Source organism: Cebus imitator, unplaced genomic scaffold (genome assembly GCF_001604975.1).
Source record: "Cebus imitator isolate Cc_AM_T3 unplaced genomic scaffold, Cebus_imitator-1.0 Scaffold47, whole genome shotgun sequence".
Lineage (NCBI taxonomy): Eukaryota > Metazoa > Chordata > Mammalia > Primates > Cebidae > Cebus > Cebus imitator.
In genome coordinates this window covers 2,397,355-2,419,761 of record NW_016107362.1, presented here as the reverse complement: position 1 = coordinate 2,419,761, position 22,407 = coordinate 2,397,355, and the positions used below count along the sequence as shown (strand labels likewise).

Here is a 22,407-nt window from a genome sequence, read left to right as displayed (position 1 = left end):
TGATAAGGCTTTATAAAGACCTGCAAATGTCCACATAATTTTTTTCTTATTATTTTCACTGTCAGACCAAAGTTGTTATAAAACTTTAGGAGGAAAGACATCTTCAAAATGAAATAACTTAAAATAGTTAATAATTTTAAATAAGTTTGAATAAAAGTGTGTAAGTTTAAATAATTTAAATGTATTATAAGTTTAATAAGTTTAAATAACTTAAAACAACTTTAAAACATTTTAAAATGTTTCACCACAAAAACTAGTATGTGAAGTAATGGATTTTTTTTAATGAGCCTCATTTAATCATTCTACATTGACACATGTAGCAAAACAGCATATCATATACATAATTATTATTTGTCAATTAAAAATTAATGTTTAAACATTTTAGATTAGAACTTCTTATAATTAAAAAATAGAATTCTAAGCCTAATTTTGGTTATGATTAAGAACATATTACATGGTTCTCTATGCCCTTCATCCACCCATATCCCACCCACCCCTAGTTAGGTTCCTGTGTGTGTCTGCTCCACTCCCCTGCCAACAACCACTTCACAGAATATTAAGAGTGACTTTGATTTGGAAAATTTTAAATGTTCTGTTATTCTGTTTTCCTATATTGATGTCTGAATTGAAATAAAAGACATATGACAGTCATCTTTATGGACAAGTTTAAGTTCAATTTTATTATATAAGCTTTCTCAAAGAGAAAATGAAAAACAGTCCACCAAAAAATCATAATATTAGAGACTTTTGGTTAAGAAAGTGAACACTGTGACAAGGTGTCACTTGTTGTTCATTTTGGATGATGGACCACAATTTCAAGAAAGGAAGGAACTCCATTTTCCCATGTAGCAATGGCAAATGCCAGCCAAATTCTAACCTAATTTTGCCAGGATCTTTGGACAATTCCCCAGCTTGTTATACAGTCGTCTTTCTGTTGGCTCTTGTGTTTTGCCTTATTTCCTTGAATGGATTTTTTTTTTTTAATTTGAGTGACCTTTGAGTCAGAAGGACTTGTAATTTGGTGACTCTTGTGAAAGTGTTTCTTTCAATACATCCCCCAGGTGTCCTCTCTAAATGTAATTTTGTAAATTATAAAAATTTAAAAAAATAGGCTTTTTCTGTAATTCTGGGCTCAACAACTGATTTCTTTAAAAATTGAGAAGTTTAAAGAGTTGGGCTTTTTGCTGAAATTCACAAGGACTTGTTTTAAAGCTGCTTTGGGAACAAACATTTGTTTTGATGGCTTTTACAATTAGAAACTATAAAACTAATGGAATTGCTCAAATTCATTTGTGTTGAGGTTATAAAGCTGCCTATAATTGCAGTTTATATTTTTATAACTCAACTTTCAAGCTAATTGTATAATGGAAATCTGAAACTTGCCAAATCCTTGATAATCTGGACTCCTCACTACCCCTACTCAATCCCCCCAAAAAAGTCTTTCATTCTAGTTGTCTCGTAAAACCACATGACAGGGTTAATGAATTTACCTAGTGTTTTTTTACACCTGAGGTTCATAAAAGGGCTACACTTTCTGGTCAGTTTTGCAGGCTTTTCACAGGAAGAATTGTGATGGACCGAGCCAATGTGGTCAGTCAAATCTAAGACTAAGAATAAATATAACAAATACATCCAACATCATTCTGTTGGACGGACGTAAGCCATTTAGTCCGTCCAACAGAATGATGAGGATGGTACTGTTGTCTGCACTTTATAGAACAAACAGAGGCACAGAGAGGTTGAATGACTTTCCCAGACTCACACAGTAAGTAGGGAGACAGAATACAAACCCTAATAGTCTAGTTTCAGGGCACATTCCCTTTTGTGTCATCCTTTTATATTTCAAAAAGCACATTACATATGTTTTATTATTTAATCCTCTAAACACCTTCAGGAGATATTCAGATTTTATAATGCTTTTTGTTGGTGTGGGTTAACTGAGACACAGAATTGTGAAGCAGAACTGATCATGACCATATATGAGTAGATAATGAAGCAGTCCCCACCCAAGACCTCCTGACTGCAAGGCTGTGGCTCTCAAGGAGGCTATGTTTCTGTTTTGTCAAGGAACACTCTCATTAAATTAAAATGTCACCAAACGCTATTACAAATGAAGGCATAACTGTTCTCAGTGGGGGACATTTGGGGCACTTGGACTTCTCTCTTACCTCTACCTGTTTCAATCCCACCCCCAGAGGCCCTAAATGTCTCCATGGAATACAACTGGAAGCCCACTGCTCTACCCCATGTTATCTTTGAGATATATTAATATATCACATATATTAGCACTGGAAAGAGCAGAAATTACTGGAAACAACAGAAAAGGAAAGGCAAGCAGGATTTGAACTTGGCTGCACCACTTGTTCAATTCTATGTTCATCTCTAAAATGAGAATAAGAATTAATGCATTTCACTGAGTGCTTCTAGTGCGTCAAACACTGTTTTCTCATTTAATCCTTACGGCCACCCTGTGAGTTGCAGATATTGTTATCCCGATTTACAGATGAAAAATAAACATTCAGATTAACTTCTTCAGGTCTACTAGGCTAGAAAATTGCAGTTGGAATTCAAAACCACATCTGTTTGACTATAAAGTCCAGGCTCTTAACCTACCTAGGACTGGGGAAATTATGTGAGATATGGCCCCTAATGTGTGCTGCAGTAGACAGTCAATAAATGGCAGATGTTATTTTGGGGGAGACTGTTGAGATTCACTGGGGTGGCTGGCAAAATATTAAAGAAATATTAGGAAAAGTTATGTGTTAGTCTCAAACCTTTCAGCCTTCACATTTAGTCATCCGTTATTGAGTCAGGGTCTGCAGGGCAGACCTCCACAGGTGGTGGCAACATCTCCAACATCTCAGGAGCCTATGCTATTTAAGAGCATGGACTGAAATCAGACCATCGGCGTTTGCATATCTGTTCTATTAGTCATACAATATGTGACTTTGGACAAATGTTTTTCTCTCTCTAGGTTTTAATTCCTTCATTTATAAAGTTTGAATAATTTTAAAAGTTTCTATGCAGTTTTTATGAAGATCAAATAAGATACTGTGTTTATGTTGCTTAGCACAGGGCCTTACCCATAGTATGCCTTAAATAAATGTTAGCTATGGTTATTATTCGGAAATATATGCTAAGGAATCATGAGGCAAAAAAAGTGGATTTCACGAACAGTCTACATTATCTCATTTTGTTTCATCAAAACTTTAGTGGAGTACTTTTCATATTATTTTCATATTACAAATGCTATTTTGAAAGGTTTTTTTTTTGTTTGTTTTGTTTTGTTTTGTTTTTTGCATTTCCTCAGTATTCACAGCTAGCAAGTGACGAAGCTAGAATGTGAGCAGACAAGTGGAATTCGGAGACTTCATCCACATTCTGTATTGATTCTGACAAACTGCTTAAGATAAACGTTCCCCCCAGTCTTGATAGAGCCCAAGAGTTAGGGACTTAGCCGATCGGGAAATGCTCTTCTTTCCCCTGCTTAAAATTCAGAACCAGTTGAAAGGTGGTTGCAGGAATCAGGTAGATGGAGATTAAAATGTCACCTTTTTTATGATAAAGGTATTGAAGGGAATGACTTAGATCCCAGTGTCAAGCAAAATTATTTAATCTTTCAAGAGACAGAATGAACCACCCACTGGTGATCCTATCACTTCAACTCTCCCCCTAGCCCTAGCCCCACCCTAAGAAGTCTGAAATGTGCCCTGTGGAGGATTCAAGCTGAACTGCCAGCCCAGCTAGCATGGATTTGAGCAGACGGAGCCCGGAATGAGGGAGAGAGGGCCGAGTCACTCATATCCCATTTCCTGCTCCCACATCACCAGCTGGGTCAGTGACCCCTGCTCTCCTGAGTGGAGTGAGTGAAGGAGGAGAAAAGCCAGAGGTGTTAGTCTAATGGAGCACCTCCAAACAGGAACACCTGGAGTGGGATATCAATCTGATTTCACATTCCCCAGGTTTGTGTGTTCTCAACGTCACTGGGGTCAGCCGTTGAGACTCGGGGTTATCCCTCTGCATGGCTGCCACCTGGAGTCTGAGGAGATTAACATCTGTCAGGGCAGGACTGCCTCCAACTCCATGAGGCCACTCCCCCACAGCCCACTACTGCTGCTTTGGATATCCTCCGTTGGCTGTGCTTACTTCATCCTCTGAAAGCTACAACCAGGACAGAAATACACAATTATGAAATTAATACCAAAGCTACTCTGCATCTAAAGTCAATCTGTATTCTATTTCCCATTCCCAATTACCTATAACCACATTGTCCAACTTCAGAGGTTCTGTAACAAGCCAAAATGACAGCCTATCTATTGCAGAAGTGAAACGATAATACTATAAATAGTTCTATATTTGAATGTAAATCTCAATTACAAAGGGAGAAATTAAAGTTGAAAATTTCATGTTCCAAAGAATTAAACTGCAAAATACTTAAGTCACATTTCAAAATGATGTTGAAGAGAAAATTCTCTTGCTTTTGTGGGCTAGCATTTTTTAAATTTCAAAATTGATCTCAATATTTTATCTGTTCAGTCTTTATTCAGAGACTTTCTTGATGCTGTGGGCAAGCTTGGACTGTCCTCTACTGGATATGTGTCACTGCTCCAGCATCTCACAGATAAAATTTTACATTTTTCAAGAGATAAGAACACAGCATACACCCATGAAATTTAGAAAAGTTCGCCCCAGGCCCTAAAGAAGTTATTCCAGGCATCCTTGTGTTTCCCAAATCCACATGTTGTGTTGCCAAAACCATAGCAGAGGTTTCAGTGGTAGCAAGTGAAAGATGATGATCAGTAAAGTCCTGGTTTCCAGCTTGCCAGGATGCCACCTGGTCTGCGCCTGCGCTCCAGTGACTATGACCTATGAACCTAGATTTATTTAAGAGAATGCTGCCATCAAGAGATTGATTTTGGCACTCTGTTTGCCATGTTAAGGAGGACGTTTCTACCTAGGTGTACTGTCTTCCATCACAAGACGTGATATTGACACATTCCTGTCTTGGAAATTTAGGCATTTGGAATGGTGGCAACCTCAGCATCAAGTTTTGAGAGTTTCCTCAGTGGTAATGTTCCAGACTTCTCTCTCCCCTTTTCCCCTAAGTGCCCAGGTTTCTGGCACCCCAATGCTGCATTGAGGAATGATTTTCACTGAGTTCACAAATTTGTTCCATCTGGAGAACTGCCTGAAGAATATTATTTTATTTTATTTTATTTTTATTTTTATTTTATTTGAGGCAGGCTCTGGCTCTGTTGCCCAGGTTGGAGTGCAACGGCATGATCTCGGTTCCACCAACCAGAATCAAGGCAATTCTTGTGCCTCAACCTCCTGAATAGCTAGGATTACAGGCGCACGCCACCACCTGGATCATTTTTGGATTTTTTCCGTGGAGATGGGTTTCACCATGTTGCCGAGGCTGTTCTTGAACTCCAAAGCTCAGGCAATCTGCCCACCTCGGCCTCCCAAAGTGCTGGGGTTACAGACCTAAGCCACCACACCTGACCGCCTGAAGAAAATTCCTGAACTGAAAGCACTGTTGTTGTCTTGAGAACTTGCTAAGAACCATTTATTCTGCCCTGTTATCCTTAAAACACTATCTTCCCTCAGACTTTGAATGTTTGAAACCTAAGCTGCATTTCTCTGTGTAATCTTTTTCTGCAGTAGCAGTCTTTTAGCAAGACCAGGAATTTCTGACAATTTCACCTTAATTTCGTTTCTTCCCTTGTCTAACACCTATGGGACCAGCCCTGTTTACTGAATTTGAGGGCCTTCCTCTCCTCCTTTGATTCACAGCCAAAACAATTTGATTTTCTAAGATATCTCTTTAGATTTCATCAGGTGGACTCTCGTGGTGAGACATCTAAAATTATGTTCTTGATATGCCAGAGATGCCTACTTTTCAAATAAATTGTTAACTTTCTCTAGATTGGAGAATCCCACCTGGGTAATATTCTCCCATCAGATCAGCATAGAAACTAAACTTGAACCTGCTCTATTATTGGCCTGTCTGTTCACATAGAATATGTCTCATCTTGTCTTTGTCTTCTTTGAGTTCTGATCTCATAAGTTTCTCAAGCAAATCCCTCAGGTCATAGAAAACACCTGCATGTCCCCTAGGCTGGCTCTATCACCTGAAAACTCACCTAGGAATTCTTTGAGTATTTTATACTGCTTTTCGCAGCCTTTTCATATCACATCTGCCAACACAGGTAACTACTTTGTACAGTGACCCAGTAATCAGGATGTGAGTCCCCCATGGCTCTTACTAGGGACTGAAAGTTTTTATTAAGTTTGCGAAAGTTTTCTGGGTTTTTGCACCCTCTAGAGGAGTAATTACAAGTTGTTCTATGAAATCCTGCTTTCTGTCTTCTGTTGGGTTTCCCTGGGCCCAGGCCACCCTTTCTGATCCAGTAACAGATTAAAGATCTCTCCGCTTTTCTTATTCACCCCCGTTTTTTCTTTTTCTTTTTTTTTTTAATTTTAAGTTCTGGGATACGGCCAGGTGCAATGGCTGTGAGGCCTTTAATCCCAGCACCTTGGGAGGCCGAAGCAGGCGGATCACGAGGTCAGGAGATCGAGACCATCATGGCTAACACGGTAAAACCCTGTCTCTACTAAAAATGCAAAAAATTGGCCAGGAGTGGTGGCACACACCTGTGGTCTGGCTACTCGGGAAGCTGGGGCTGGAGAATCGCTTGAACCCGGGAGGTGGAGGTTGCAGTGAGCCGAGATCGTGCCACTACACTCCAGCCTGGGCGACAGAGTAAAACACTGTCTCAAGAAAAGAAGAAAGTTCCGGGATACATGTGCAGGACATTACAGGTTTGTTACATAGGTTAACGTGTGCCATGGTGGTTTGCTGCATCTACCAACTCATCACCTAGGTATTAAGCCTCACATGCATTAGCTATTTATTCTGATGCTTTCCCTCCCCCATCCGATTCCCTTTTTAGGAGCAGACAGAGGTAGGCACATCTTCTGGCTTTTAAAGAATTTATGTCTATCTAGCCTATCTTCTAAGATGTCAGACTTTCCCTCAGGAAAAATCTTTCTTTTTAAAAGAAAAAACTCATTAAAAGCTACAGCTTTTAGTCAGTTTGCCTTCTTTATTTTGTTTCCAGTCTTCCACTGCTCCTGAAACCATTGTCAAACTGAAGTACGTTCTTCAGAGGGTTTGGGTTCTTCCTTCATTCCCTGATTCCTAGGGATAAGCCCTTGGGTTTGCAATAATTTTATTGAGTTGTCTACCTCAACCCAAAAAGATGGCATATTCTGTTTATTTTGAATATACAATACTACTTTTCATAGGTGACCCTTCAGAGCCTTCGGCAAGCCACATAATGACAAAAAAGCTGTATTCTTTCTTTTGTCCCCGAGCGTGACATGAATTCTGAGACAACCAAAATAATGTTGCCTCCCTGGCACGGGAACTAGTCACTTAATGCTAGAACTACTGGTGTTTGCAGTGTGCGTGGGAGCTCAGCTGTTGTCTTCCCTTGCAAGTTCTGGCCACCAGGCAGAGCTGAGAAACAGCAGCACAAACTCATTCAGCTTCCACATACATCTAAAAGATTTTACCCCAAAGAACTTTCCATATTTTGGCCTCCATTCTGACAGCTCTCCAAGGCTGGCAACTACAGCCCTACCTACATAAAAATATCTTCTTGCCTGTATAAAAATAGCTATTCACCTGTGGATAAAACCACCCTAAGTCAGGGTTGGAATCCCACAGGTCCACACTTGCTAAAGCCTGAAGTCTTCTGCTCTGCCATACCAGTTAAAAGCCAATGGTAGCTGTGGAGTTTGATTAGGTCCCATTTATCTATTTTGGCTTTTGTTGTCAGTGCTTTTGGTGTTTTGGTCATCAGAGAAATGCAAATCAAAACAGCATTGAGATGCCATCTCACACCAGTTAGAATGGCGATCATTAAAAAATCTGGAGACAACAGATGCTGGAGAGGATGTGGAGAAATAGGAACACTTTTACACTGTTGGTGGGAGTGTAAATTAGTTCAACCATTGTGGAAGACAGTGTGGCAATTCCTCAAGGACCTAGAAATAGAAATTCCATTTGACCCAGCAATCCCATTACTGGGTATATATCCAAAGGATTACAAATCGTCCTACTATAAGGACACGTGCACACGAATGTTCATTGCAGCACAGTTTACAATAGCAAAGACCTGGAACCAACCCAAATGCCCATCGACGATAGACTGGATAGGAAAAATGTGGCACATATACACCATGGAATATTATGCAGCCATCAAAAACGATGCGTTTGGGTCCTTTGTAGGGACATGGATGAACCTGGAAACCATCATTCTCAGCAAACTGACACAAGAGCAGAAGATCAAACACCGCATGTTCTCACTCATAGGCGGGTGTTGAACAATGAGAACACATGGACACAGGGAGGGGAGCACTCCACACTGGGGTCAGTTGGGGGGAAATAGGGGAGGGTCAGTGGGGGGTGGGGAGCTGGGGAGAGATAGCAAGGGGAGAAATGCCAGATGTAGGTGATGGGGAGGAAGGCAGCAAATCACACTGCCACGTGCATACCTATGCAACAATTTTGCATGTTCTTCACATGTACCCCAAAACCTAAAATGCAATAAAATAAATAAATGGGGAAAAAAAATTTTTTTGGAACTTTAAAAAAAAAAAAAGCCAATGGTGATTAGCACATGTCGCTGATTATCCTGATTTGATCATTACGCAATGTATATATGTATCGAGACATCACATTGTACCCCATAACCACGTACAATTATTATGTCAATTTAAAATAAAACTCAAAAAGCCAGTGGTAGAACCCAGCTGCAGGGAATGATGTGAACACCAGTCAACTACTGAGATTAAAACACACGGTCGATCCCAGCTGACCCTGGAGCCCCAAGTCCCTTGACCTCAGTAAAAGCCTCTCCACTCTTGGTTTTTCAAGTTTCCAGCTGAATAACAGATACTGAGAATTCACGGGATTAGTAAATATTACATCTTTCTTTCCCCTGCTTGAATTCTGCACCAACCGAGAAGCGTAGGGACAGACTGGTGACAACTTAAAAACTCGCCTTTTCTGTGAATCTAGCTGTCGGAAATCATCAAGCAAGTGGGTTTGCTAAAATTTCACAACCTGACTTACCCACCTATAGCCGGTCTCCCACAAAGGGTTCTGATCCTGTGAAACTTGCTACTGAAGAGGAACAAAGCAGTGTTCTCTCTGTTCACGGGTCAATGCCAAAAAGAGATGCCCAATTTCATCTCCCAAAGCCTCCAAAGAATCATTCCCCAACTGTGAGGACTGATTGAAGAGGGGTGAAGAACCAGAAGTGTTACTCTAATGAGGGTCCCTTCACATGGAAACATCAGGAGCACAACAAAAGTTCCACCGTAACACCAGGCTGTAGGACATGTTCACCAGGGAAGCATGAGCTACCTCATGGAAACAAGGGTGGGAAACACTGAAGCTGGTTGGACAATATGCTATTGATCATATCTACATCCCTATTAGTGTGATAGAAATTAACTGGGATAAAGGAGGGATTGGGGATATTATCAATTAATAATAATGTCTACTAAGTGCTCACCACATGTCAGGAATTCTAAATATATTCATTAGCTCAGATGTGTCTGACCACAGGGTTTGAGCTCTTAACTATGTTACCATTCTTTGTTATCTAAAACAGAGTGCTATAAAGAAATACTTAATCTGGAGATTAAAGTTTTTTAAATCTCTGAAAATGTGTCCTTCCCTCAGCACATCACAGTACCGCAGCGGTTGCCAAAGAGATGTTTTCATGTGAGGGCTCAAGAGGCTTTATTTCTTCTCTTGATTTTGGGCATTTAGGGATTTTGTGAGATTTATCTGTGGTACTTGTTCATCACACTGAGTTTTGTTATTTCTCTATCAAGAAAGATTTCCAGGGATTTCTTCAGCTAAACTCTGCTAGTGTTGTCTAGAAGAATAAAAAAGCCATCCTAAGTGTGTATTGAAATAAACTGCAGTACACACACACACACACACACACACACACACACACACACACACGTGCACACACACATTCCAAACAAAAATTAAATTGGCATGAAACCATCATGAATGTATAGGTCTTTTGCCAGCTAGGAAATTGAACATAGAAATGTAGTGTGGTTCCTGAACTTTCTGGCATCTTTTTCCTACCCAAGCTCTAAATGTTGGAGTGTCCCAGGGTAGGCCCTTGGTGCTTACTGTACTCTCTGCAAATACAGGCTCTCCAGAAGGTCTCCTGTATCCCAACTCAGCACTCAGGATCAAGCGCATGCCCTGAATATGCAGTCCCAGCTCTGACCTCTGCTCTGAGCTCTGGGCTTCCTATCTCTGCTTGTATGTCAAAGTCTGTATGTCCAGAGCAGAATTTTTTATATTTGTTCATAAACCTTATCTTCCTCTACTTATATAGTTTGCTTATTTGTCCCCTCCAAATCTCATGTTGAAATGTGATCACCAATACTGGAGGTGGGGCCTAGCTGGAGGTGTTTGGTTCATGGGGGTGGGTCTCTCATGAATGAGTTGGTGCCCTTCCCACAGTAATGAATTCACACAAGATCTGGTTGTGAAAGAGATTGCAACTTCCCCCCTCTCTCAGTCCCTCTCTTACCTTGTGGCATGTCTGCTCCCTCTTCAGCTCTTTCTGTAATTGAAAGCTTCCTGAGGCCTTGCCAGAAGCAGATGCTAGTGCCATGCTTCTTGTACAGCCTACAGAATTATGAGCCAAGCAAACCTCTTTATAAACTACTTAGCTTCAGGTATTCCTGGAAAACAATGCAAAATGAACTAACAAACCTACTCAGCCTGTTTATCAATTTGGTAAATGAATCACCGTTTACTACATTATTCAAGCAATAAACCAGGACATTATCCTAGGTCATCATCATCCAGTGGAAACATATATCATCCTGAAATGTGACTACTAGAAAATGTTTTCTAGTAGTCATATTTTTAAAAATTAAAAACAAATGGAGTTAATTTAATAATGTATTTAACCCAACATAGCCAAAATATTGCTATTTCTACACCATTTTTTAAATGATATATTTTAAGTCTTTCGCATGCAACATCTTTAAAATCCAGAATTATTTTATAATCTGATTTCTTAACTAGCCACATTTTAAGTGCTCAGTAGCCATTCAAGGCTAATGACTATCATTTTAGATATGCCAATCTTAGATCTAAGCTTCCTCATTCATTCCTCAAATCAGCTCCATCAGCATATCATGTTGTCATCCTCTCTGAAATACATATGAGCCATCTGTGTGTCTGTACCTCGCGTATCTTCACTATCTTTCGCCTCCCCTACTGATCCCTCATAGCTTCTCCCAACCCCGCAGCCTGTTTTCCACCCAGCAGCCAGAGTAATCACTTTGAAATACTTATTCTTTTTTTTTTTTTTTTTTTTTTTAGATGAAGTCTTACTCTGTAGCCCAGGCTGGAGAGCAATGGCACGACCTCGGCTCACTGCAACCTCTGCCTCCCAAGTTCAAGCGATTCTCCCACCTCAGCCTCCCAAGTAGCTGGGATTACAGGCAGTCACCATCATATCTGGCTAATTTTTTTTGTAGAGATGGGTTTTCACCACATTGGGCAGGCTGGTCTTGAGCCCCTGACCTCAGGTGATCCGCCTGCCTCAGCCTTGAAATATTCATTCTTTTAACAACTATTTATTAAATGATTATGTGCCAAGTTCAGATCTTGTATTTATGAGCTGAATGACCAGGCAACTTGCTGAACCAATCTGTGCTTTAGTTTCCTCATGTGTAAATGGGAGCAATAATAGTATCTTGCTGATATTATTAATAATAGTACTTTATGGGCCTGCAATGAGGATTCACTTAGTTAACAGATATAAAGTGCTTGCTATGTAGTAAGCAGTTGGTATAGTGTTTTGTTTTTTCTGAGACAGAGTCTCTGTTGCCCAGACTGGAGTGCAGTGGTGCAATCTCAGCTCCCACCTTGGCCTCCCAGGTTCAAGCTCTCCTCCTGCCTCAGCCTCCTGAGTAGCTGGGACTACAGTCATGAGCCACCACACCTGGCTAATTTTGTATTTTTAGTAGAGATGGGTTTTGCCATGTTGGACAGGCTGTTCTCAAACTCCTGACCTCAGGTGATCCACCTGCCTCAGCATCCCAAAGTGCTGAGATTACAGGTATGAGCCACCGTGCCCAGCCGAGAAATATAGTTTTAAGTCACTGCAGATTGGAATTTTGGATACTGACTTCTTTAAGTGATTTACACTTCTATTGTGGAAAATATATCTATTTATATATATATATAGATAGATAGATAGATATAGATATAGATATATTTTCCACAATAGAAGTGAAAATAAATATATCTTTTTTTTAATGTAAAATTTGCCATGTTTAACCATAGTACAAGTCAGTGGCATTAATTGCATTCACAGTGTTGCACAATCATCACCACGAAAACAGCTGTTCCAAAAACAGTTCCATTACCCCAGACACTCTGTACATGTTAAGCAATAACTCCCCAAGCATCCCAGCCCCTGATACGGGTTACTGACTTCTTATCCTCTATGATGGTGTCTATGTCTAGTTGCAGAAATATGGAGAGTTGATAAATAAAAAGGAATTTAACATAATGTCTGCTAATACTAAAAGGTGGCGGAAAAAAAAAAACTTAAGAGGGGATGATGAATGGGGCTGCAGTGACAGATGATCAAGGAAGAACCCCTCTGAGAAAAAGACATTTTCCCGAAGACAGGATTGAAGCAAAGGAATTAGCCGTACAAAAGCCCCACCATGCACTATCCCTGCTGGGAACCCTTCGAATAAAACCAAAGCTCATTCTTTGGTCCCAAGGGCCTCTCATCGGAACCCCACCTCTGGCCACTCTGTTTCTCCCCACAGTGCTGTGAATTCTCCTTTCCTTTGAATGTACGCACTTTGAAGCCTGGTTTCATGGGAAAGAAACAATTATCAGGCTAGGCGCGGTGACTCACGTCTGTAATCCCAGCACTTTGGGAGGCCGAGGCGGGTAGATCACTTGAGGTCAGGAGTTTGAGACCAGCCTGGCCAACATAGTGAAACCTCGTCTCTACTAAAAATACAAAAAATTAGCCAGGCATGTTAGCAGGCTCCTGTAATCCCAGCTACTCAGGGGGTCGAGGCAGGAGAATCTCTTGAACTCAGGAGGCAAGGTTGCTGTGAGCCAAGATCAGGCCATTGCACTCCAGCCTGCTGACAGAGCGAGACTCTGTCTCAAAAAAACAAATAATAATAACCAAATGTGCTCATCTTTTGTACAGGTTTAATGTGTATTAATATTACAAACTTTCAACCTTTTACAGTTTATCATAGCGAGAAGCAACAGCCCAACACGTTTGGACTTAAATTCTGCCTCTGCCTTTTTGTCACTTGGTAATTAGTTTTCAAACCCATCCTTCCCCTCTGGCTCCGCAGTGACAATGGCTGCAGTTGACTGAGGGCTTTTCATGTTAGTCTTTCTGGCTCTCAGTTTCCTCCACTGGAAAAGAAATCTAATGCCTGCCTCACAGGGGGTAGTGGTGGTGGTGAAGGGGTCAGAGTGAATATCCAACACAGACGGGGTCTCGCTCTTCATCAGCATCAGCTTCTGTGAATATAACTTTGATGTTTTTCTAATGGCAATGCTCCTTATAAAATAACTTTGGATGTAAAATTAATATTAAATCATACACTTTTTTTTCTTTCTGACACAAGGAGTCTTGCTCTGTCACCCAGGCTAGAGTGCAGGAGCATGATCTCTGCTCACTGCAACCTCCACCTCCCAAGTTCAAAAGATTCTCCTGTCTCAGCTTCTGCGTAGCTGGGATTACAGGCGCCCGCCACCATGCGTGGCTAACTTTTGTATTTTTAGTAGAGATAGGGTTTCACCATGTTGGCCATGTTTGGCCAGGCTGGTCTCGAACTCCTGACCTCAGGTGATCCGCCCGCCTCAGCCTCCCAAAGTGCTGGGATTACAGGTATAAGCCACCAGGCCCAGCCAAATAATTTGCATTTTGTTTTAATTTTGCTCTGTAGAGTTCAGTCTGAAGTTGCACTTTCTGTTCTTTAAATGCGACAGTTCCATCTAGTGGCCAAATTGGCTAGGGCAGTTTTTTTTTTTTTTTAAATCTGTGAGGGTCATGAAATTTAATTATATATACATATATATGAATAAAATGCAGTAGAAAATATCAGAATACATATAAAATGTTTGATAAAATTTGACAGGTACATTTCATGAAGTGATTTTACTGAAATATTAAACTGTATTCACGTGTGTGTGTTTGGGCATACAGTAACCTGAAATGTTCTTTTTGACAGTGAGTTACTTTTTAAATATTCAGAGAATCACCGGTCTAAGAAATTTGGTTTATAGTAAACCAGGGGTGAACACTGGAATTACCTGGGGAGCTTTGTCCCACCTACAGAGGTTCTGATTTATTTGGTCTCTAGTGTCACCTGGCATCATGATGTTTAAAACCTACTCAGGTGATTATCTGCGCAGCTGAAGTTGAGGCTTACTGCCTTAAATCCATCAAAAATTAGAGCTAGGAAAGACTTGGAGATGATGATCGATTCTCTTAGTTTTGTGCATGAGAGAACTGAGATCCAGAGAGTTTAAGTGAATTGCCAAAAGCTATACTGGTAATTAGCAGAGAAGCTTCATGAAGGACCTTGACAGATAATTTAAAGCCTGGAAGACGTTCAGCAAATATTTTGTTTCATTTTTAGAATACTTTTTAAAAGGAAATTGGAGACAAAATGGAGAATATCTATTGTCTGTCTAGTCTGTTTACCAAATCAAGTTATAATTTTCTTTTTGTATTTCAATAAAGCTGCAAAATTTATCTGTTAAATGTTCATTTAGAGTTAATTACAATTAGATTCTGTGTCTCCACACAATCTACTTCACTGATTTTTTTTTGTTTTTCACCAACATCCAGTTTGGGAGCATTTACCACCTATACCTCAGGGTACAGTTAGATTATTTTACCTTTCCGTTTATTTTCCACTTAGAAAACGTGTTTGTGGGTTGGTGATGCCTTGTCTTTTGCTAATAATGAGGAAAGTACTTTGACTGTCCATCAAAAGCTCCACACCTTGTAAAGTATGATGATTAATTAAATGACAGAGTGATCATACTCAAGAACTCTATTGTCTGCTGAGAGAGAAGACACATACAGATTTTTAGGATAGAAAGGACATAAGAAACAGAGCAGCCAGAATCTAATCACATGCGTTACATGCAGATGTGCTCATAGGCAGTTAGCTGGTCAGATACTATGCACGCATGAACTGGAGGAAGCAGCGAGTATATTTTGGTCAGTGGAAGCTTCCAAAAGATGCTTTTTGAGTGAGGAGAAAGGGAGGGTTTTCGAGATAAGTAAAGGCTTGAAGAGATAAGGTTAGTAATTGTCTTGTTTAAATTAGAATAAAAATCCTTTGTCATAGAAAATGAGAATCTTTGAGAAGATACTCTGGTTCACGGGGAAAAAGAGAGAAATATTTGGTCAAGACATGTACATGGGTGAAATGGGTATGTGGGTTTCCCTTACTTGGAGTTTTTAATGATACAATGTCAGAGTCCCAAATGACCTTCTAGGTAAAGCCATCCTCATCATCATCCAGATGAAGAAGCAGAGACGTGGAGACTTCATTAGGTGACACCATCGGCCCCCACAAGTCTTGTGTCCTCCTGCCCCCGTGTCTTCCCCCAGCTGTGAAGGGCTGTTACCAAATTTAACAGATAATGAAGAGTCACTATATTCTGCACATATCTTCATCAGCTTAAATATGTTCATTTAATAAATTAAAACATGGGCCAGGCATGGTAGTTCATGCCTCTAATCCCAGCACTTTGGGAGGTCGAGGGTGGACCACCATGTTGGCCAGGAGTTTGAGACCAGCCTGGCCAACATGGTGAAACCCTGTCTCTACTAAAAAAACAAAAAAAAAAAAAATTTTTGGTGCACCTGTAATCCCAGCTACTTGGGAGGCTGAGGCGGGAGACCTGCCTGAACCTGGGAGGCAGAGGTTGCAGTGAGCCGAGATCGCACCACTGCACTCGATCCTGGGCAACGGAGTGAGTCCCTGTCTCAAAAAAAACTAATTAATTGAAACATGAATAAAGTTAAAAGCAAATTCATGAATCCATACACCTAAGAGTGTATTACAGAGGCTTGAGCCTGATAAACTCCCACCCAAGCTGAAGACTAGAACATAGATGATAAAACATGATCACTAAACAGCTTAAAGCAAACCATTTAGATCCAGGTTTCCCAACCTCAGCTCTACTGACACCTTAGGCCAGATCATTCTTTGTGGAGGGAGCTGCTGTTCACATTGTAGGGTATTTAGCAGCATCTCATGGTGTCTACCCACTAGATGCCAATAGCAACTTCTCTGCCCCCACCCCAGATTGAGACAGCCAAAAATGTCTCCTGGGGAGCAAAATTCTCCTCCAGCCTCTACAGAGAATCACTGGCGTAGGTGATGTAAGAATGTTCTGGAGTACAGTTAGTGAAACTAGGATCAAATGAATGCAAGTGGGTAGGGAGTCACCAGCAGTGGACCTCACTGAACTGTGTTACTCATTTTGCTAGCTTGAGCTTACCTCTGCTAATTGCTCCTACAGAGCTCTGCACACCACAGGGCACTCAACAAATGCCTCTGAGTGAAGACTGACTCAGCAGTTGGCAATTTATTCACCTTAGCGTTGTCTCCACCAGTTCCTGTTTTCTGACCCTTCTAGAGTCATCTTAAAACTAGACGAGCTGATCTCTCTTTTGGAGAATTTCCAAGGATCATGGCAGTCTCTTCTTCACCCTAGGATGTCTGTGAATGTTGTGGATGCTTCAGAAATTCTCTTGACCCAAATCTGGGTCTGACATAAAATCATTTCCAGCCACACTCAAGTGAACAGTGCCTGGGAGCAGGCTGTCATTTGGTTCCCCTCTCTGAATGCATTGGCTCTGACCCACGACCCACGGCTCCTCAGGAAGTGAGAGGGAGCAGGCAGTGAGGCCAAGTCGTGAATGTTGGGCCCTTTTCTTAGAAAACAAAGGGTCCACTTTAGGCTAGCAGGAAACATCCGGGGGGGAAACAAACGCTGACCTTGATCAGAATCAAATAAGAGATGGGATTCAGAGGAAACTTTCTTTCATGCTGTGAATAATCATCATTTTGTTGGGCTTTTTATCATATATTTTCTCCGTCAGAAATTTTACAAGAGAAATGATTGACCCTTAAAGCAAATTTTTGGAAGGGGTTCTCAAGGAATTTTAGTAGTTTTTAATTTTCTTAATCAAGACCTTTTGTAATTTCCTAGGCTACGTGTTGTCATGAGAAGAAATGTCAGAACATTTTATAAAGAGTGGAGAAAATCCATAATTACTCAATATAAGTATAACCTGAAGGTTTCCAAAGAGGATAATCCAGACATACTAAGAAATGTAAAATGGGCCGGCACGGTGGCTCACACCTGTGATCCCAGCACTTTGAGAGTCTGAGGCTGGTGGATCACCTGAGGTCGGGAGTTCAAGACCAGCCTGACCAACATGGAGAAACCCCGTCTCTACAAAAAATACAAAAAATTAGCCTGCTCTGGTGGCACAAGCCTGTAATCCCAGCTACTCAGGAGACTGAGGCAGGAGAATCGCTTGAACCCGAGAGGTGGAGGTTGTGGTGTGCCGAGATCACACCATTGCACTCCAGCCTGGGCAACAAAAGTGAAACTCTGTCTCAAAAAAAAAAAGAAATGCAAAATGGATGCAACTACTAACGCAGACTCAATGGACCATTACGTCTCTTACTAGGATCACTATTTTAATCTTTCTTCCCAAATAATTGAAAATCTGAAATCTCTGCAGCAGCAAGCACTCTGCTGGTTTGAATTTGGAGGTTAGCTTCCTAACTTTCCTTCTGCTATGTATATTCTTCACAGGTCCTGATGTTACACGGACTTCTGCAGATTTCCTCTTAACTAACATCCCTCACTCCTCTCAGAACTTTCTGCTTCCTAAGGCTCAGCTCCATCAGGCCACTTGAATTGGTCTGATTCCTTTACTCCCTAGGCTAGGAATACAAGGCTATCTTTTGAAAAGTAATTATTTAGTTTGGCATAGAATTGTGAAAAGAATGGTTCTCCCATGGCAAAGAATGGACCTGCAAACATGAGTGCTATTTCTTTCAGATATCCTCTAAGAAACGTGGGAAATTAAATTGGGAAGAGAAACCTGCAATGGGAATGTGGAAATCTTTGTGGCTCTAATCTGCCTAATATTTTCCATCCTTTAAGATAACCACACTAAGCACTCAAGTCAACTTATAATCGCACCTCCTTGTTATCTGTCGAGCATCTGTTTTCATCCTAAGATCCTTCTTTGCCATATTTTCCTTATGTATTCATCTGTGTTATTTTTACCTAATTAAACTAGAAGTCTCTGTAGAGTGGGAAGGGACATAATGAAATTAGTGCATGCCAGGATGGCTCAGAGCAGATGTTAGACATAAATAACAGAGTTATTGATTAATATAAACTGAAAAATCTATTCTATTGCTTTGTATAGTATATAGCACAGTAAATGACAGCAATCCCCAGAAATAGGCATTTAAGTACTTACTAATGTTTGCAGTAGAGATGTATCCATGTATATGGGAAATTTCTGTCTGTCCCTGATTGGCTCATTTACTCAGAACATTATACACATTGGCCTATTTTCCTCTATTGGGAACGTTTATGATAATTTTTTTTTTTTTATTAGAAAGAGCCTCACTTCACTGCACAGGCTGGAGTGCAATGGTGCAATCTTGGCTCACTGCAACCTCCACCTCCCAGGTTCAAGTGATTCTCCTGCCTCAGTCTCAGGTTCAAGTGATTCTCCTGCCTCAGTCTCCCGAATAACTGGGATTACAGGTGCACACCACCACACCCAGCTAATTTTTTTTTTTTTTTTTGTAGAGACAGGGTTTCACCATGTTGGCCAGGCTGGTCTCGAACTCCTGACCTCAAGTGATCCACCTGCCTCGCCCTCCCAATCCTGGGATTACAAGCATGAACCAGCATGCCTGGCCCCTTTCTGTTAAATTTTAACTGAGACCTCACCCTCCTCGTAGCCCTCAGTGGACAGGCAGATAGTGTCCTGTCATGTAGAGGGCCACACAGCCTTCCAAAGTGTATGATAAATCAGAACAATGGTGACACATGCTGAACTCAGATGGTGCCAAGTCTTCTTAAATTTGTACACCTAGCATACTGAAGGGGCTGAGCTCAACTGAGGACACATAGGGGAAAGAACAGAGAACTTGGGGTTTGTTTTGTTTTGTTTTCTGCATCACCGCCTATAAATGTGCTCTGCTGGATTCCTTCCCACTAGGGAAGGAATGCGTCTCAGACAGATGCTATCAAGACCCACTTTCAAGTACCAAGTCCAAGTCAGCCTAAATCAAAATGTCAGCCCCACATCCAGTTTGAAGAGTCTGCCTCTCCTTGGTTTGATGTCCCAGATCCATAAGGGTGAAGGGGCCTGGTCAGTTCTCCCATTGGCCCTTTTTGTTCTTCTTCCTTCATCACACTCCCAGCCTTCTGGACCTCAAAGTACTATTTCTCGGTTTTTCAGGTCAATCAATGGGAAGGGGAAATAGAAGACAAGGAGCAAAAACCAAGGGAAACGTGGCCAATTCTGCCTGCCATCTTGCACTCCATCATGACTGGCATACAATTACTGGGAGCTCTTCCTGGAACTCATTTGTGAGGAGGCCTTTGGTGGGAATCTCCATCCTGACACAGATGATATTATCTGATTATCCTCTTAGGGCTTCCATCCCAGTTTCACTCCTACCCCCAGCGAGCCCCCTTATTTCTTCTTACTGGTGGGGTCCTCGCTCTGGCATGTGACCCTGTTGGATGAAGTCCCTTCAAGATGATTGGAGCCTGGCTCTGTCATGCCTTCTAATTCATCCACAGGAAACTCATACCTCCTTACCCCTGGCCATGCCCATCTCTGGAAGCACAGGCTGCCTTATCTTGACTTCATGCGTGGCTCTCAATAGGTTGTTGTCATCACTATTCTTTGCAAGGGAAGTGGGCACCAGTCTCCATATTTCCAAATCCAACAAAGCTTCTGGAGCTACATCTTGGGTTCTCTCAAGAAATCTCTAAGTGTGTTCCACCTGCTGTGTTCACTGGAGAGGATTCTATGAGCTTCTTCAACTCAACAAGCCTCACTCAGGAAGTCAAATGTGGTCTGCTCGGTCTCTACAGATGGAACTTTCCTCCCTTGATGAGAGAAATGGAACTCAATCTGAGAAAAGTAAAAAGAAAAGCAAAGCCAGGTACGGTGGCTCATGCCTGTAATCCCAGCACTTTGGGAGGCCCCAGCAGGGTGGACCATCTGAGGTCAGGAGTTCAAGACCAGCCTGGCCAACACGGTGAAACCCTATCTCTACTGAAAATACAAAACTTAGCCGGGCATGGTGGTAGACGCCTGCAATCCCAGCTACTTGGGAGGCTGACATGGGAGAATTGCTTGAACCTGGGAGGCGGAGGTTGCAGTGAGCTGAGATTCTGCCACGGCACTACAGCTTGGGGGACAAGAGTGAAGCTCCATTTCAAAAAAAAAAACAAAAAGCAAAAACAAAGTGAAGTGACTTCTCGAATGAATGAATTCCTTTCCAGTCTCCAGTCATCAGTGAAATAGCCTGGGAGCTGGTGATAGGGATGAGCATCTCAGGAATAGGGTGGCCACTTTTTAGTCAGCCCAGCAAGTGTGTCTAGGAGCTTCTCGTTACTGTATTGCAATATCCTATTGTCTTTCCTTGGGTTTTAATGAAAATTCTGAGGTTAGGGAAAGTCCTTGTGAGGATTAGTTTTTGTTGTTGTTTGTTTGTTTGTTTTTGAGATGAGGTCTCACTCTGTTGCCCAGGCTGGAGTGCTATGGCGTGGTCTCTGCTCACTGCAACCTCCACCTCTGGGTTCAAGCAATTCCCCTGCCTCAGCCTCTGAAGTACTTGGGATTATAGGCATCTGCTACCACACCTGGCTAATTTTTTTGTATTTTTAGTACAGACAGGGGTTTTACCATGTTGGCCAGGATGGTCTCGAACTCCTGATCTTGTGATCCACCCACCTCAGCCTCCCAAAGTGCAGGGATTATAGGCATGAGCCACCGTACGCAGCTGAGGGTTAGTTTTACATGTCAAATTCACTGGGCCAGAGTACCCAGATATTTGGTCAAATACCAGTCTGTATTTTGCTGTGAAGGTACTTTTTTACATTGGATTAACATTTTAATCAGTAGACTTTGAGTAAAGTAGATTATCCTCCATCATGTGGATGGGCGTCATCCAATCAGTTGAAGAGGACTTGAGAGAAAAAGACTGAGGTCCTTCAGGAAGAAGGAATCCTGCCTGCACATTATCTGCATGCTTGAGCTGCAACCCCAACTCTCACCTTTGTCTCCAGCCACCAGCCAGCCCTACAGAGTCAGACTTGCCAGCCCCCATAAAGTAGCTCGTTCTGGAGTGAGGGTGACTTCAGAGCCCTTATTACCAGTTCCCCAACATTCTCAGGTTCACTGTAAATACAGAGCACTTTCGTTAGAAGTTGTTGAAGGAAATTGCTTGAACAAGGAAATTTCTCGCCAGCACCCCTTGCCAAATGCTTGTCCCTAGCAACTTAGCAACTCGTTACCCTGGGAGCAGTTTCTCTCTCTGTCTCTCTCTCTCTCTCTCTCTCTCTCTCTGTGTGTGTGTGTGTGTGTGTGTGTGTGTGTGTGTGTGTGTGTGTGTGTTCGTGTGTGTCTGTGTGTGTGTGTCTCTGTCTGTCTCTCTCTTTCCCCCTCCCTTTTTCCCTCCCTCCTCTACTGCATCTTTCTTTTATTCTCTGTCCCCTGCCTCTGGATTCTGCATTGGCCATGCTGCGGCTAGAGAAGGATCTCATTGTGAGCGCTCATTTGGTGGAAGCCTATCTTCCAGATCAACTCTAAATTGAAAAGAGATCTCCCACTGCCCAGAAACATGCACTGAAGCAGCACCATTCAGTTCTACAACTGAATGAGTTGCACAATTTCATCACCACTGCTTTTAATTAAAATAGATAACATTTGCCAAATACTTCCCATGGGCCAGGCATTGTTCAAAGCACTCTATTCAAAACATCAGTGAATCCTCACAAGATTCTTTGAAGGCTAGTGCTTCAGTTAAGGCCATTTTACAGATGGCACCCAAGGCCTAGAGGGGTTAAATAACTTAACCAGGGTCATAAAGAAAATGTGGCACATATACACCAAGGAATACTATGCAGCCATAAAAAAGAATGAGTTCATGTCCTTTGCAGGGACATCGACGAAGCTAGAAACCATCATCCTCAGCAAACTAACAGAA

The 22,407-nt window shown here is 41.6% G+C and overlaps 1 protein-coding gene across 1 annotated transcript in view; it reads left to right on the top strand.

The window, feature by feature from the left end:
* The window catches only part of NWD2 (NACHT and WD repeat domain containing 2), a 200,580-nt gene that overhangs the window by 134,587 nt on the left and 43,586 nt on the right, over positions 1-22,407 (top strand). The gene's annotated exons all lie outside the window — the stretch shown is intronic.